Raw genomic sequence first — 16,732 nt, forward strand, 5'->3', positions numbered from 1 at the left:
GGAGTAGGAGGGTTGCCATCTTGAAACCAAAAAAACCCCACAAAATCAGATACTTAAAATAAACAACAATCTACTATAACTCAATTTTATTTTTAAAAATATTTTTGTCCTGTTTTCTGTGTGTTTGCATAGTGCATCTAGAAATGATTGCATTATAACTCAAAATACAGTCTTACTCCTGTATATTGTGTGTGGGGGTTGTGGGGGGTATGTGGGAGAGGGTAGGGGGTAGGTGTAGTGTATGATTGGGGTGTGGGAGGATGTGGGTGTGGGAGGGTCCGGTGGAGTTCTGAGGATAGGAGGCTGCAGGAATTTGGGTGGGTGCAGGCAGAGCCATCACTAGGAGGGATGCGAATTGGGGTAACCACCCCAGGCCCCATGCTTTGGGGGGCCCCACAGAGCCGGGCGAAGAGGCCACAGCTGCAGTTTAGCCCACCCACCCAGCCAGCAGATTGGATGGCTCTTTGTCTGTTCTGGCTGCCACCTATCCTGCTATGTCCGGTGTGCTGGGGCTTTCACTCCCTGGCATAAAGGTGCCATGGGACGGGAGGGGGGCCCGCACCCTGCTTAGATTGTCTCTGGATGCAGGGTGGTGTGGGCTTCATAGATTGTTAGGGGCTGTAAGGGACCTTGCAGATCATCGGGTCCAGCCCCCCCCCAATTCGAGGCAGGAAGACAACTGGGGTTAGGTGACCCCAGCAAAGTGACTGTCCAGTCTCCTCGTGAAAACTTCCAGGGTAGGTGACTGCACCACATCTGGAGGGAGTTTATTCCACAGTCTGAATGCCCTGACTGTAATGGGGTTTTTCCTGGTATTAAGCCTGAAGCAGCCTTCCAGGAGTTTGTATCCATTGGTCCTGGTCTTCCCAGTGGTGCCCTAGTGAGCAGTTGTTCACTGAACTCCTGATGCACTCCTCTGATATAGCAGTAAGCCGCCATCAAGCGTCCTCTCAACGTTCTCTTCTTTAGGCTAAAGAGGCCCAGTTTCCTCAGCCTTCCCTCGTATGGCTTGCCTTGCAAGTCCCTGATCACACGGGTGGCTCTTTTCTGGACCCTCTCAAGTTTTTCTATGTCCTTACTGAAGTGCGGCAACCAGAACTGGATGCAGTACTTCAACTGTGGTCTCAATTCCTAAGATTTACATGATGCATCATTGACACATGCCAGTGTGTTTGCCCTGCTGACCACTGCCTTGTGCTGACAGCTCATATTCATGCAATGGTCAATCATTACCCCTAGGTCCCTTTCGACTGTGGTGCAAGTCAAGCTGTCACCACTGAGCCTGTATGTATGTTGAAGGTTGTTTGCTCGCAGATGGAGCACCATACATTTGGAAAAGTTAAACTTCATCTGGTTTCGGTCTGCCTGACTCTTGAGCTTGTCCTTGTCTGCCTGTATCTGCAACCTATCTTCTGACGTGACCACACTGCCCCATAACTTGGTGTCATCCACGAACTTTTCACTCCCCCATCTAATTCATTGATAAAGATGTTGAAAAGCAACAGTCCAAGCACTGAACCATGAGGGACACCACTGACTTCGCACCAGGACAACATACATCTGTTCAGGAGAACTCTCTGGGTCCTCCCCTGTAGCCAGTTTCCCACCCTCTGAATCGTCGAGCAGCTGAGCCCACAATCTTCCAGTTTTCCCACAAGGATATCATGGGATACTAGATCAAAAGCCTTTTAGAAGTCTAGATATACAATGTCTACCTCATCTCCCATGTCCTGGTGGTGAGAGACCTGGTCATAGGAGTTGAGATTGGTAAGAGAAAACTTGCCCACGACAAAGCCATGCTGGCTGTCGTTCAGAATCTTACCTTCCGCGAGTGTATCACACAGATTCTTTAATGAGCTTTTCCAGAATTTTCCCTGGGATGGAGGTTAGGCTGTTTGGCCTACAGTTGCCTGAGTCTTCCTGTCCCTTCTTCAAGATGGGCACTATGCTGGCCCTCTTCCAATCCTCAGGGATTTCCCCTGCATGCCACGAATTCTGAAAGAGCTTTGCCAGGGGTTCCATGATGACTTCAGCCAGCTCCATCAGCCCTCTCAGATGAAGCTTTCCAAGTTGACATTGCACCCACTCAACATCCACAGCAGAGAGGCTGTCATTCCCGGTATGTCCCCTATGAGCCTCATCTCACTTGACTTTGCTTTGGTAGTTCACCAGACCAAGAGGAAAGTGGGCATTCAGGAGTTCATTTTTTCCTGAACGTTGGTTACCAGCTGTTCTGAGGTGTGAAGCAGGGGTCCCACACTTCCATTTGTTTTCCTTTTACTGCCTACATAGCTAAAGAAGAACTTCTTATTGCCCTCGACGCCTGTGACTAACCTAAACTGAGTCGCTGCCTTGGCTTTCCTGATCATTTCCCTACAAGTGCTGGCCACTGTTGTATAGTCCTCCTTGAGGACCATCCCTAGCTTCCACTGTGTGTACACCTCTGTTTTCTGCAATGTCCCTGTTAAGCCAGGAGTGCTTGCCAGCCCTTCTGCCACTTTCCTCTTTGCAGGTTGCGGGGGGGAGGGGTCCTCAGAGTCTCTGAAGTGTGAAAGTCCTGGAGCTGCATATGGTGGCAGCAGGCGGGACCAGCCCTACCCAGCCCCATAGCATGCAGCACCCTCCACTCCCACCTGTCCCCAGCCACAGATGGCTGCAGCAGGCAGGGCCAGCCCCACCCAGCCCTGTAACATGCAGCTCCTGCCCAAGTCCCTGGCTGCACATGGTGGCAGCATGCAGGGCCAGCCCTGCCTAGCCCAATAGCGCTCCTGCAAAAGTCACCGGCCACATGTGGTGGCAGGGTCAGCACCCCTTTGCCACATAGCATGCAGCTTCTGCACTCCTGCCTGAGTTCCTGGCCGCAAATAACAGCAGCATGCAGGTCCAGCCAAGCCTGGCCCCATAGCGCTCCCACCCAAGTTCCTGGCTGCATGTGGTGGCATCATGCAGGGTCAGTGAGGACTAGGGCTTACAGGGGGCTTACAGAGGGGCCCCATGGAACTGCCTGGTGGGCCGGATCCAGACCATATTTTGCCTGCCCCTGTCCTAAGGCCATTTTGGGCACCAAAAGGTGTCTTTTTAGATATTTTCTTCAAACTAAGAGCTAGAGTCCAATTTTTAAAGAACTTTGTCACCTGTCTTCTAGAATCTAAACACATTTGAAAGTCTCACTAAGGAAGTATGTGCATCTTTAGGCACCTAAATGCTTCAAAAACAAACTAGTTTTGAAGTCACTTTTGAAAATGGAACTTAGGACCCTAAAACATTTAGGCACCTTTGAAAACCTTTTCCTTAGGAAAATATTTTTCTGGATCTTCCAAAAAACAGAAAAAGGAATTTGAGAGGTATACATGTGTTTATGTATATGTATGCATATACATAAATACATGCATACATAAACAGGCACACACATGTTCTCAGTTCATGATCTCAATTTTGATTAAAGTAATAAACAAAAAACTCATGACATAGTATATCACCAAAATTAGAAATGCTGTGTTCTATAAATGAGGAGACAGATTGTAATCTTCTGCACTAAGTGAATGATACATTTTAAAATACCTTTTTATTGCAATGTTACCTTTTGTTTTTTGAATGTAACGAATTACAGCGAGAAAAAAAGTGTTAAGAGAATTACTTAAAATGACTTAATCACGGAAATGATTTTAAATTAATAAGCCAGCAATATACACATCTATACAGAATGAATATATTATTGTTCAACTTCTAAGTGATAAAAAGTAAAGCTCCTCTAAAGGAGGAGGTTAAGGGCAATTTAATGATAATCCAAGTACCTACACAGAGAATAGAAATTTGAAAAGCAGACTCCCCAGTCTAATCAGACAGAAAGTAAAACAAAATCCAGTCACTGGAAACTGAAACTAGCTAGATTTAGAGACTCTAAATGTGGCACATGCTTTTATTAACTATTAGAACAACATACGAAGGGTTGTGTTGAGATTACCACCCCTAGGAATGTTTAAATCAAGACTGGATGTTTTTCTAAAAGATAAGCTCTAGTTCAAACAGGAACCAATTTAGGGACTGTGTTATGCAAGGAGGTCAGACTAGATGATCACAAGGCTCTCTTCTAAACTTACTATCTAATGAAAGACTCTTTATTTCACCCAGCTGTTTCAGTATTGCTGCTACTTTGTACCCAGCATGATGCCAGTGGGACTGCTACAATTAATGCATTGTATAAGAGACTTCTGGTCCCTTACATGCTCTTTCAGAATGCAAAGGATAATGAGTACATGAAAGGACTTTTCACTACTCTGTCTAAAGTCAGTTTGGACACAACAGCGTCAAATAAAGAGTTATAATTCATTTGTTCCAATACCATGTACAAATCACTTTTCCTGACATTGTATGTACTCATTTAAATGTGATACTATGCCACTGCAAGCGTATGAAGTTCTTCAAAGAAGAAGATGTGTATATGGAACAGGTTTTTGCTCTTAGTCATTTAATGTAATCATTACCGTTTACTATACAGATCAAGTAAAATCAAATTTGACTTTCCTTTTTAACATAAAAGATTCTTTGTATCTCAAAAAGCCAACATGAACCTGATTTTTCAAAAAGGATAAGAGGACTCTTGCCAAATAACCACCTGTGAATTACAACTTAAATCTCTAGCAAAATAATGGATCTACTGGGAAAAAGCAAACATGCTAACATCTAGAGGACTATAGCCATGATCAAGAAGTATATAGGTGTATAAAGAATAAATCACATCTGACAAGGTAAAGCCATTTTATTTATTAGCTTACAAAGCAAAAGGAGAGAAGTAGATGTATAACAATGTGATTCTAGAAAAGCATTGTGATGGCAGGTAAAGACATATTGAAAAAACAATCCAAACAGGCTTGAATAAGTGGTGTCACAGAGAGTATATGTCTATGCTGCAGTCACTGCAGCTTGTGGTTTACTCCATCTTACTTGAAATGATAGCACTCAGATACTACAGCAGCATAGCTAAGACAGCCCAGTACTCAGGGCTGGTTAAGAGCCTGAGTATATGTTATGAAAGTTTCTGCAGCCCACAGATCTTTGCTGTCATCCTCACACTTTTCTATACCCAAGCTTACAAGTGGAACACAGAGAAGTGACAATTTTTACCCAATCTAGCCACATAAAGCAATTTATAGCCATGATCAAACAAAGTTCATGGCTGCAGACAGCTGTAAAAAAAGGCCAATCAGGTGAAAATCTGGCCCCCTGTTACATGAGGTCAGATGAAGTTGTTTCAAAACAGAGCAGTTTCTGTAACTTCCGTCTGTGCTGCCTGCCACCTGCCACTGCTTTCAGAATGGGAGGGAGGAAAGGGAGTGGAGGGAGTTTGGTTTGGGGGGGTTTCAGCCCCTGCTGGAGGGTGGGGCAGCTGTATTGGAGCCCCCCCTCCTGAGGTGTGGGGCTCCAATTCACCCACTCCACCATGCAGAGCTAGTTGGGAAACCCCTAAATGAGCTCCATCTGCTCCCTTCTCCCATTCTGAAACACGGATAGGCTGGGAGAGAAGAGGGGCCATTGCTAAGGAAAAAAATCAGCTGCAGGCACAGCCGACAGCTAGATTCCCCTTTCCCCCTGCAATCAACAGTGAACTTCTGTTTGGTGTGAGGGATCCTTGCAACTCAGAACATTTCCTGCAGAGCACTCAGTTGGAGCAGGGAGCTGCACTTCTACCTGCACTCTAAAAGCTGGCTTACCTCTATCTACATGAACTTCAAGTTGGGAGAAAGGGAGAGGAAGTGTCCAATGGGGAACTGAAGGGGTCAGTATTAGGCATAGGCATGCGTGCATATGTATATATGAAATGATCTGAATAAAGATAAATGGCACATCAGTGAACCTTAGCTTTGGAAAGTACTGTAGAGGTCTAGTGCACATTATCTAATAAATACATCATTGATGACACAACAACTCTCACACAGAGTTTATTTTCTCTGATATTACAGACATCTCAGGCAGATATAGTTGCCTTCCCAGTTCTAATATTATAAAAGCCTAAGTTTGTCTGTCTGCTCATAATGTCTTACTTGTGCTCTGACTGGCTGGCAAAGCCAATCAGAGAGCAAAGAAGCATTCTGACAGAAGGCAGCCCACTGCCATTATTTCATAGATTTCATAGACATTAGGGCTGGAAGGGACCTTGGAAGATCGAGTCCAGCCCCCCACCCAAAAGGCAGGAAGTCAGCTGGGGTCATAGGATCCCAGCAAGATAAGCATCCAATTTGCTTTTGAAGGTGTTCAATGTAGGTGCTTGAACCACCTCCGATGGCAGGCTGTTCCAGACCTTGGGGGCTTGGACAGTAAAGAAATTCTTCCTTATGTCCAGCCTGAAACAGTCTTGCAGTAGTTTATGACCGTTCGACCTCGTCATCCCTTGGGGCGCTCTGGTGAACAAACGTTCCCCCAGATACTGGTGGTCACCCTGATAAACTTATAGGTGGCCATCAGATCACCCCTAAGCCTGCGCTTTTCCAGGCTGAATAGCCCCATGGCTCTCAGCCTGTTGTCATAAGGTCTGTTTTCCTGACCTCTCATCATGCACGTGGCTCTTCTCTGCACTCTCTCAAGCTTTTCCACATCCTTCTTGAATTGTGGGGCCCAAAACTGGACGCAGTACTCCAGCTGCAGCCTCACCAAGGCTGAGTACAAGGGGAGAATGACATCCCGGGATTTGCTTGAGAAGCAGCTATGGATGGTGGGGATGGAGCAAGTTAACGCAGGGCAGGCCCAGTCTGATGTGGCCGCAGCTGGGAGAGGGAAGGAGCGAGCCTCCTCCTCCTCCTCAGACCCAGGCCCACTCCTCACCCTCCCCTGCATCAGCCCCAAGCCTGCTCCACTCATCCCCATGTGGACCCAGCATGGGGGTGGGGAGGAGGGAGCAGGCATGCCATGGTGTCAGCAGCAGTGGTGGGGCAAAGGGAGGACTGGGCCCGAGCCTGATGCAGGGGGAGGAGAGAACCCGAGCCAAGGGAAAAGCCGGCCTCCCGCGGCAATGGGGAGGGGGACAGCAGGCCTGGCCCAGCCCAACACAGCAGCTACGGCGGGTGGGGAGGAGCGAGCCTCCTCCCCCACCCCTGCATCGGCCCCAAGCCCACTTCTCCCATTCCCCTGGCACCACCGGGTTGGCCTGGGCCCGCTGCTCCCCACCATCCCCCTCCACAGTGGCCTAACTTCTACCCACCCTTAGACCCAGTCCTCCCCTGCGTTGGGCCCAGGCCCACTCCTCCATTCCCCCCACCGCTGTGGTGGGAAGCAGGCCTGGACCCCAAGCAACAGGAGGGAAGGGGAAACAGGCCCATGGGCGAGAGGGCTTGGGCTCCATTCCCACCTACTCGCCCCCCCCCATCATTCCTTATGGGCAATTGGCTAGTTTTATTTTTATAAAAACAAACTCAAGCAACACCCAAGTAACTAAGCAGTGCTATAGGACTTGAGGGCCAAGGTTACTTCCTTCAAGAACAGGAATGTCAGACGTGATTCTTGGCCCAGCTCAATTTGATATAAGCTTGTTTGTCTTGTTCATCTCCAGGGATCCAGGTTTTCTATTTCCCACAGAAAAAAATGCAGAATTTCATTTTAACTGAGAAAGAATGTGGATTTTCCACTTTTACAAACAGCCCTATGCAGGCTGGCAGAGCTCTAGTTTGCAAGGGGCTGGGGGGGAGAACGGTCAGACAGGCATGTACATGGCTGCCAGGCAGCCTGGAGAGCAGCTCTCACAGATAAGTCTGGGGGGCGGGAACTGAGGCCCCTATATGGAAGGAGGGAGGAAAGGGAAGGACTTGGGCAGGGCTGGGGCTGCTACCCGGTCCTGGGGCCATACGCAGCCACAGGGCCCAAGCCCCGGGGAGACAGAGCCATGGATGTGGGGGGGAGAGGAAGGTGGATGTCGCTATTGTATCAAAAAATGAAAGTTATAGTGAAGCTGAACTGAATGGTATTGTCTATGTGAATTAACAATCTGGGTGATGGGTTTGAGTGCATGCTTAGTAGACCTGCAGATGACACCAACTTGGGTGGAATTGAAGACACTCTGCAAGGCAGGGCTAGGAACCAGAATGATGTAGACAGACTGGAGACGTTGTCCAAAATCCTCCATGAGATGAAATTTAACAAGGACAAGTGCAAAGTCCTGCACTTGGGACAGGATACCTGCATGCACAAATATAGACTGAGGAGTGACTGGCTAGGTTGCAGTACTGCAGAAAAGGTCCTGGAGGTTACAGTAGATCATAAGCTGAATATAAACCAAGCGTGCTCTTGTTGCAAAAAAACCAGCCAACAGCATCCTGTGCTGTTTTAACAGGAGTATCACTTGTAAATCAAGGGAAGTGATTCTTCTTCTCTATTCAACACTGGTGAGGCCTCACTAGCGTTCTGTGTCCAGTTTTGGGCCTCACACTTCAAGAAGGACGTGGACAGTTTGGAAAGAACCCAGCACAGGACAACAAAGTGATTAAGGGCCTCAGAGGCAAGACTTAAGAGGAAAGGCTGAAAGAAGTCTGGAGAAGAGACAACAGAGGGGATTTGAAACAGTCTTCAAATGCCTGAAGGACAATTATAGAGAAGATGGAGATGGCTTTTCTCTGTGTCTGTAGGGGATGGGATTAGGAGAAATGCCCTCAAGTTACAACAAGGGAAATTTTGGCAGGAAGTTAAGAGAAACTCTCTATGAGAGTGATCAGAGGCATTGGAATAGGCTACCTAGAGAAGTAGTGGGATTTCCATGCTTGGAAACTTTCAAAAGCAGGTTAGACAGACACTTGGCTGGGATGGCTTAGTCAGGCATGATCCTCACTTGAGCAGAGGTCTGAACTAGATAACCTTGCGAGGTCCCTTCTAGCCCTACTTTCCTATGATCTGTCTATTTTTTAAAAATTCTATTATTAAAATAGAAAACAAGAAAAATTAAAAACAGGAACAACAAAATGAGGTTCAATTGAAAGGCCCTTCTGAGAAAAAATAATTTGAAACAGCTATTCCTTGGTGGAAGATGCATACAAAATGTCTACTGAAATCTACTGTGATCTAGCACTGTTATGTAGTGTGGAAAAGACCAAAATTGTTTTGAGATTGCAGAGGTAGCCTAAAAGGAAGGAGATTATAATTCCTTTCTATACCTCTCTAGGAAGGCCACACCTAAAGTACTGTGTACTGTTCTAGCTGGTTTTCAGACCAGCAGTCACTAAAGAGATTAAAGAGCTATGAGGCAAGATTAAAAGAACCAAGTATGTTTAATTTGGTTAAATCATGAAGGAAAGATAGGTTAATATCCACAAGTACTTGGAGACTCCTACATTAAAGAGGCAAAAAGAATTCTTTAGGATAAAATGGAGCTAAGGTACATATCGACTAGAATCAGGGGAAATGCCTTAGATGTACTACACTAGAAGAGAGACTTGAGTAATTAAAATGAATCATTTAAGTTATTCAAAGGGTTCTCTGGAGTATTCCATATGAAACAAGTCAGTATAGGCAGAGGAATGGGAAAGATGACGCAATCGTCATCACTCAAAAGTGCTAAATTATGATTGCAATCTGCTATTTATACAGCCTAATAAAGTGTGTGTGGTACTTTATAGGCCAAAAAAAAAAAAAAGAAAGAAAGAAAAAGAAAAAGAAAAGCACTCTCTTTTCATAGAAGAGATCCTATTCCAAGGCTTGATCTTGAAATCATATCCACATCGATGGAAACCTATGAAATTAGAGAAGTCCATTGAGATGAATAGAGCAAGACTTTGCCTCATAGATCCAGTGGTGGGATTAAGGTCTAAATTAAGATCATTTTAAAGATAGGCAATCTGAATAATTCAACAAGTATTTAGCCAGAAAGTTATGATGTGCTCAGCAGCAGATCACACGGAATTGTTTAGTTTACTGAGACTATGTTATTCAAGACATCCTGACCCAACTAAAATTAATGGCAAAATGCCCCTATGGCCCCAGAATTTTGCTTCAGGTGTCTACCTCCTTCATGTAAAGAAGTGTCAGATCTTATCTCTTATCTCTACAACTCCAGTATTGGGAGGAAGTGTCCATGGATTACAGCCCCTAAGAATCCTAATCAGGAGAGCATTCTGCACAAAGATCACTACATGTTCAGACATTCTTACTTCTTACTAGAACAGACTTGTTGGCCTGACTAACTATCTCTGGTGTGTGTAGTTAGCTTGTACAAGCGATAAACTACATTTTCTCTTTTGGAGAAAAGATGTGATCAGACAACATGGACTTTTGGAAACATCTGGTAGCTTGGCCTGATGATTTGTTTTTGAAAAGTCACTAGTTTAACAAGCACTCCCTCAGGTTGATTGCAGGACTACTGTTATATTTCAGCCTTTAATTTGAAAAGAAAAAAGAAACAAATAAGCATATATGTCTTATCATATTTAAGTGTATAAACTGCAAGTCAAAAAACTGCTGGGGGGCACTTTGAATTTTGGATCTTTTCCATTAAAAAACTTACAAGTTTGGAATATTCTACTAATGCCTAGCAAGTGCTGCAGTTAAAATCCAGATTTAAAATATTTAATTTAGAACAAGCCAGACTATTGCAAATCCCATTTAGAGAATTTTGTGAAAGTCATATGGACCCGAGATCCCAGTGTCTAAGGTGAAGGGCATGGCCAAGTCATTACTCTGTTTTCTAGGACAACCTCACCCTGTTACTACTGTTGGGAGAAGCAGGATGCTGACACACAAGAATGAGTAATTGGCTGAATGTGCCTTCCCCTTCCCCCCATTACAGGGAAAAGGAAAAAAAATGCTAATGTGCTGTATTAAAAAAATTCCCTTGAACATACCTAAGAAATCCTACTACACTGGGCTATTCTTCAGCAAAGCAACCCAGTTTGATGAGTGAGTACATCCGTGTTTCAGGGCACTTGTTATATCACAGAATCAGGTCCTCATTTTTTATTTCTATGAAGGTTTGTTTATTGTTGAGCCTTAATCTGGGATGCCATAGCAGGAATCTCTCCTTTTTCTTCTTGGTCAAAATCACCACAGACCATGGAGGAAAGAATCCTGCCACCACAAGCCACCTGCTTCTCCCACAGCAAACCCAGTAACCTGGGTCTCTCTCCTACCAGCTTCTGGTTCTCTTGTTCTTGTTAATGCATGTGCTGGGGAACAAGTCTTTGTACAGTTTTAAAACCCTTCTGGCAACACTTAATAGAAAACAAAAATTCAGGGTCTAGCTACTCATTTGGCTGTGAGGAGACAACCCCACATTCAGAAACACTGCCCTGCCTTGTGAAAGTATTACAGAGAGTAGTCATACCACACCTAGTATACAACCTATATTTTAAGGAAGCTTGAGCCATTGCCTTCAGGGCACTGTTTTCTTTTACAGTCAATGCAAATAAAAGCTTATCATTAAAAGAAAAGAAAAAGAATACTTAATACACAAACTATTAAATTAATATCACTGTTCTCTGCAATACCCTTGCCATATGTTTTAAGCATTTTTGTTTTCAGTTCTTCAAAACTTTTTTTTTCTGTTTAATTAAAAACAAGTCCAAACTGAAACAGTTACCATACAAATCAGCTTTGGGAGCTGGGAGAGGAACCAAAAGCCTCTAGATTAAATGGTTTCCAGAACAGAACTAAACCAGACTGCTTTTGAAAAATAACTTTAGTGACATTTTGAAAAGAACAAAGACACCCTTAATTTTGACTGATTCCAAAGCAGAAATTAGCAAGTCTTACAAACTGCCATGAATTCACAGCTTACAAGGCCACAACAGATCACCTTGTCTGACCTGTACAACAGACCATAATTCCATAGATTTCATAGACATTAGAACTGGAAGGGACCTCGGAAGATCATCGAGTCCAGCCCCCGACCCGAAGGCCAGGAAGTCAGCTGGGGTCATAGGATCCCAGCAAGATAAGCATCCAATTTACTCTTGAAGGTGTTCAGTGTAGGTGCTTGAACCACCTCCGATGGCAGGCTGTTCCGCACCCTGGGGGCTTGGACAGTAAAGAAATTTTTCCTTATGTCCAGCCTGAAACAGTCTTGCAGTAGTTTATGACCGTTCGACCTTGTCATCCCTTGGGGCGCTCTGGTGAACAAACGTTCCCCCAGATCCTGGTGGTCACCCCGATAAACTTATAGGTGGCCATCAGATCACCCCTGAGCCTGCGCTTTTCCAAGCTAAAGAACTCCATAGCTCTCAGCCTGTCGTCCTAAGGTCTGTTTTCCTGACCTCTGATCATGCGCGTGGCTCTTCTCTGCACTCTCTCAAGCTTCTCCACATCCTTTTTGAACTGTGGGGCCCAAAACTGGACGCAGTACTCCAGCTGCAGCCTCACCAAGGCCGAGTACAAGGGGAGAATGACGTCCCGGGATTTGCTTGAGAACAAGGGGAGAATGTTCCGGGATAATATTTCACCCATTATTCCTACATCAGTTACAACTGCTGAAAAGTTGTCTCTAATAGGCCTAAGCAAGCCCCTCTGCATGGCAGAAGTACAGAGGAAAGATTTGAAAATACATTGGGAAGGAATTCACTGATCTGTATTTTAATGACACCAATGGCTCAAAATTTCTCTGCTGAGGGGCAATAGCCATTGTTTGATTTAGTACTGGAACCATCAGTCCCCTCTTGTAAGATTCCCCACACAAACCTTTGCATTCAGGTACAGAGGAAGTATGGTGCTTTTCGGCCTCTATTTATACCTCTTTAAAACTTAAGAGATGAAAATAGCTTGTAAAACACTTTAATAGTTCCAACAAGACTAAAAAAAATACAAGAGACAAATATATGCACTTTAAAAGCAATTATTTCAGAATGCTTTAAAGAAGTGGTTTGGGGCTTGTTGACTAACTGTTAAAGAAACGCTGGTACCTTGGGAGAGAAGGTCCATGCAGTTCTGAAGTCAAAGGAGAGCTCATATTATCAGTAAAATTCTCTACATTTCAAAGCAAGTTAGTGTAACTTGAAACATTATCATAAAAAGAGATGCCACACAAAAGCCACAGGGAGCTAGTTTTTTATTCAAATGAGATGTCTTTGTAATAATTTGAGACTGGGTAGTATCACACTGAAATAGAATATGAGATTTTCTTCTGTGATCCAAGATTATCCTTTCTATGCCAGTTGCCCTGAACATTTTCCCCTAGAAGTCAAGAATTGCAGCTGGTGGCATTCAGCAATAAACAAGTTGTATATCTCAATGTATAGGTAAAAAGCAAGCTTTAAAACTCTTGCAGTTAAGGGTGACATTTATTTTATGCTTTATATATTAAGATGTTTACCTCACATATAGTCATATGTTTTCCCTTCCTGTTTCATGTCTCTAACATTCCTATTACTTTTAGAAATGTATAGCATATATGACTAGTTCTTATTCAGAAGGCACTGCTACAGGAGTCACCAGAATAGGTAACCTGGATACAGACTCCAGAAGATAACAGGGAATATCCTGAGTTGAAAGAGGCATTTCATGTCCTGAGCCCACAGTAAAGTTAGAAACAGCAGATTGTTCCCACTGTGATTTAACTTATGATTACAAGTTTTGAATATATACAGGTAAATGAAAAGGGGATTACTTGCAAATATCTAAAGGGGACAGAAGAGAAGGAGGGAATAAAGGTATATATAATACCTTCTGTGATTTAAATATATACATCATTTTAGATATATTAACACATAGCAAAGGTCTTAAATGCAGCATTCTGCTGATATGAAAGTCACTTTTGTCACTGCAAAATTTCATTTGAAAAAAATATAAAAACATAATAATATATATGTATCAGTACTCTTAGAAAGAGCCATGAGACTGTCCAGGTACCTCACAGGAAACGTATGGGGACTGATGCTAGAAGATAAGTAGGCACTGAAATATAGGTGGGCTGGTTATTTCATTCTCCAACAGGTAAAAAAATCCCTGACATTCATGACACTCCCTATCAGCAACACAGAAAGGCAGGTAGCCTTAAATGCCATAGACCAAGAAATCTAGTCAAAAGAATTTTGCAAGAAGCTCAATAGTTGTACAATCTGTAACCTGGTAAATTAAGACTCCTTGTAACATAAGAAAATATCAAAGTTTCTTGGAACTTCTGAACAAGGGTGGGAAGAAAGGAAAAAGTCACACTTCCACCAATTTACTTATCCCTTTTAAATTTGATTTGCTATATCTAATTAGCCCAAAATACAGCCCCCCAAAGTCTTGACATATCCATGTTTTTAAATGAATTTGTTCAGCTTTAGCACAGAGAATCAAATTTAGCTATATAGTTGAAAACAAGTTATAGTGTCACCTGTGAAAAGACCAACAGCTCTTATTAATAAATTATCACAAAAAATACTTTATATTAATTCAGAGCAAAACTGCAACAGCTTCAAATGAAGCGACGTACATTTGAGAACTAAACTTATACAGCTTTCACAGTGTTCACTAAGGGAAGTATTATATGCATGACAACAGCTTCTTTCAGTATTCAAAAGATTAAACCAAATTCCTGAGGATAGTAGAGTGGAGTCCGCTTACAGTGAATGACAATTAGTTTTCCATGTGCCAAACTAAAACACATACAATTATGTCAGTGTGAAGCCTTTTCCTAAAATGCATATTATTAAAGAATTATAACATGAAAAAAATAATAAACCATAATAAAGAAGCCAAAAAAGTCGGTTACTTTAATGTATTTTTTTAGTTTAGGGTTTTTTTTTTCTTAGAGAAGGAGACAGGGAGGGGGATCAAAAGGTTCAGTGACATTTCATAAACAGGTAGAAAAGAGCAAAGGACACACTATTATTCACCTCTAACTATAAAAGAGATTTCCTAAATGAGCCCTGAACTCTTTTCTCAGGTGAATCAATGTCCTGTTCTTCACTTTGATGTCAAAGTTATACCTAATGCTAAAACTGTCAGCATTATTATTGATCTTCAGTTGATCTGACCTAGGCATCCTGCAGCTAGTCCTTCTCAGCCAATGGTACACAAAACGCTCATCCCTAACTCAATTTCCTTTGGGAAATCATAATCCTACCTCTCTATAACAATTTCAATTGGATTACTTCCATTTAAAAAAAGAAAAAAGTTAAAGAGATTAAATAATTACAGATACGTTTAGGAGTGCCTCGTGAAAATGAAAACTTTTCAGTAAAGGCATATGAACTAGCAGTTACAAAGCTTTCATCTTCTTGTATAAACATCCTATGATTATATCTAGATCCAGCTGAACTGTAAGGACCTAAATATGACTCAGCTTGAGTCATACCAGTTTACTTTCATGGTACGATTACAGCCTTGCCAGAGTCTGCATTGTAAAGGAAGTCCAAAAAAAAAAAAAAGACTGATCATTTTGGTAGCACTCGTACCACAGTTTGCAATGAAATTAATATAGCTAGTAAAATACCAGTATCTTTGTCATTTTGTTTAACCTATTTTTAGCACAAGTGAAGTCCAGAAATAAGATTGTGTGCAAATTACCCTCTGTTAGGATAAAAGGATTCCAGAACTGTTAGCAAACTAAACTGTTCTCCCAATTATGTCAATAAGCAAAGTAGAAATCATATAGTAATAAAACAATGAAGAATATAGATTTTTTTTAACTTCCCTGCCTCCCACAGTATGCCTAACGTCTGGTTAATATAGGGTTTATTTGCATTAAAACACGATAAGACTGATTCACATTCCGGAAATGTTTCTGATTTGTCATCCTTTATGAACAGCCAGAACACCACATGCAGATACCTCACTGAGAACGTTGGCTGAATAAGATCCAAGTAAGAATTTAGTCAAGGCACCACTGGCCAAGTCCTGATTGATTTAACAAGTGATATCACATAGTACTTCCTGAGGCAGCTTTAATTAGAACTATTCTCATTTCTTCCGCTGAACAGCAGACTGCTTAGTAATAATTAATGCCTATTGAAACTTGTTTATTGTTAATGGTTATAGAGTAGAAGAGAGATTAATGGGGGCAGATCCTCAGCTAACAAACTGTCATAGCTCCATTTAGCTATTAACACTACCTAACCATCTCGCTATTCCCAAAAATCAAGGAGTTTACATTCTATGGTCCCCAAACCTACACAGGGATCTTCTGATGAGGAACCCACACAGGCAAGTAGTTATTGTTTTTTAAAGTGCAAAAACCATGACCACTGACAAAATGTGGCAATTGTATAACTACTTCAGTGATAAAGGAAATAACAAAATAGTAAGATACCATTTTAAAGTAATAGCCATTGTGATTTTATTAAAAAAAAAATTAAAAAATTGGAAGCGACATCATTAAATGAAGAACACCACTAACATCTCTTTTAAAAATGGCTATCAATAGCAGCTTAGTTTTTAAAAATCTGAAAAACATTTTAAAGCTAGAATTTTTTCCTACCATTCACAGAGCACTTAACTTCTTGAAATTAAAAACGCATTCTGTGAATTTCAACAGTCTGTTCCCAGGCATTAACCCATGGGAATCTCATAGAGCAAAGAAATATTTACATGACATAAAAAAAAATTTTTTTTTTAAAAGATCATAGGAAAATAGGGCTGGAAGGAACCTTGCAAGGTCATCAACCCCAGCCCCTGCTTAAGGCAGGATCATCCTTAAGTGTCTGTCCAACACATTTGCAAGGATGGAGATTCCACAATTTCTCTGGGTAGTCTTTTCCAGTGTTTGACCATCCTCACAGCCAGAAAGATCCTCCTAATCACGACCAAGGGCGTCCGGGAATGCCTGCTTGCCAAAAAGGTG

Source organism: Gavialis gangeticus, unplaced genomic scaffold (assembly GCF_001723915.1).
Source record: "Gavialis gangeticus isolate Ggan-Ray unplaced genomic scaffold, GavGan_comp1, whole genome shotgun sequence".
In the NCBI taxonomy this organism is placed as follows: Eukaryota; Metazoa; Chordata; order Crocodylia; family Gavialidae; genus Gavialis; species Gavialis gangeticus.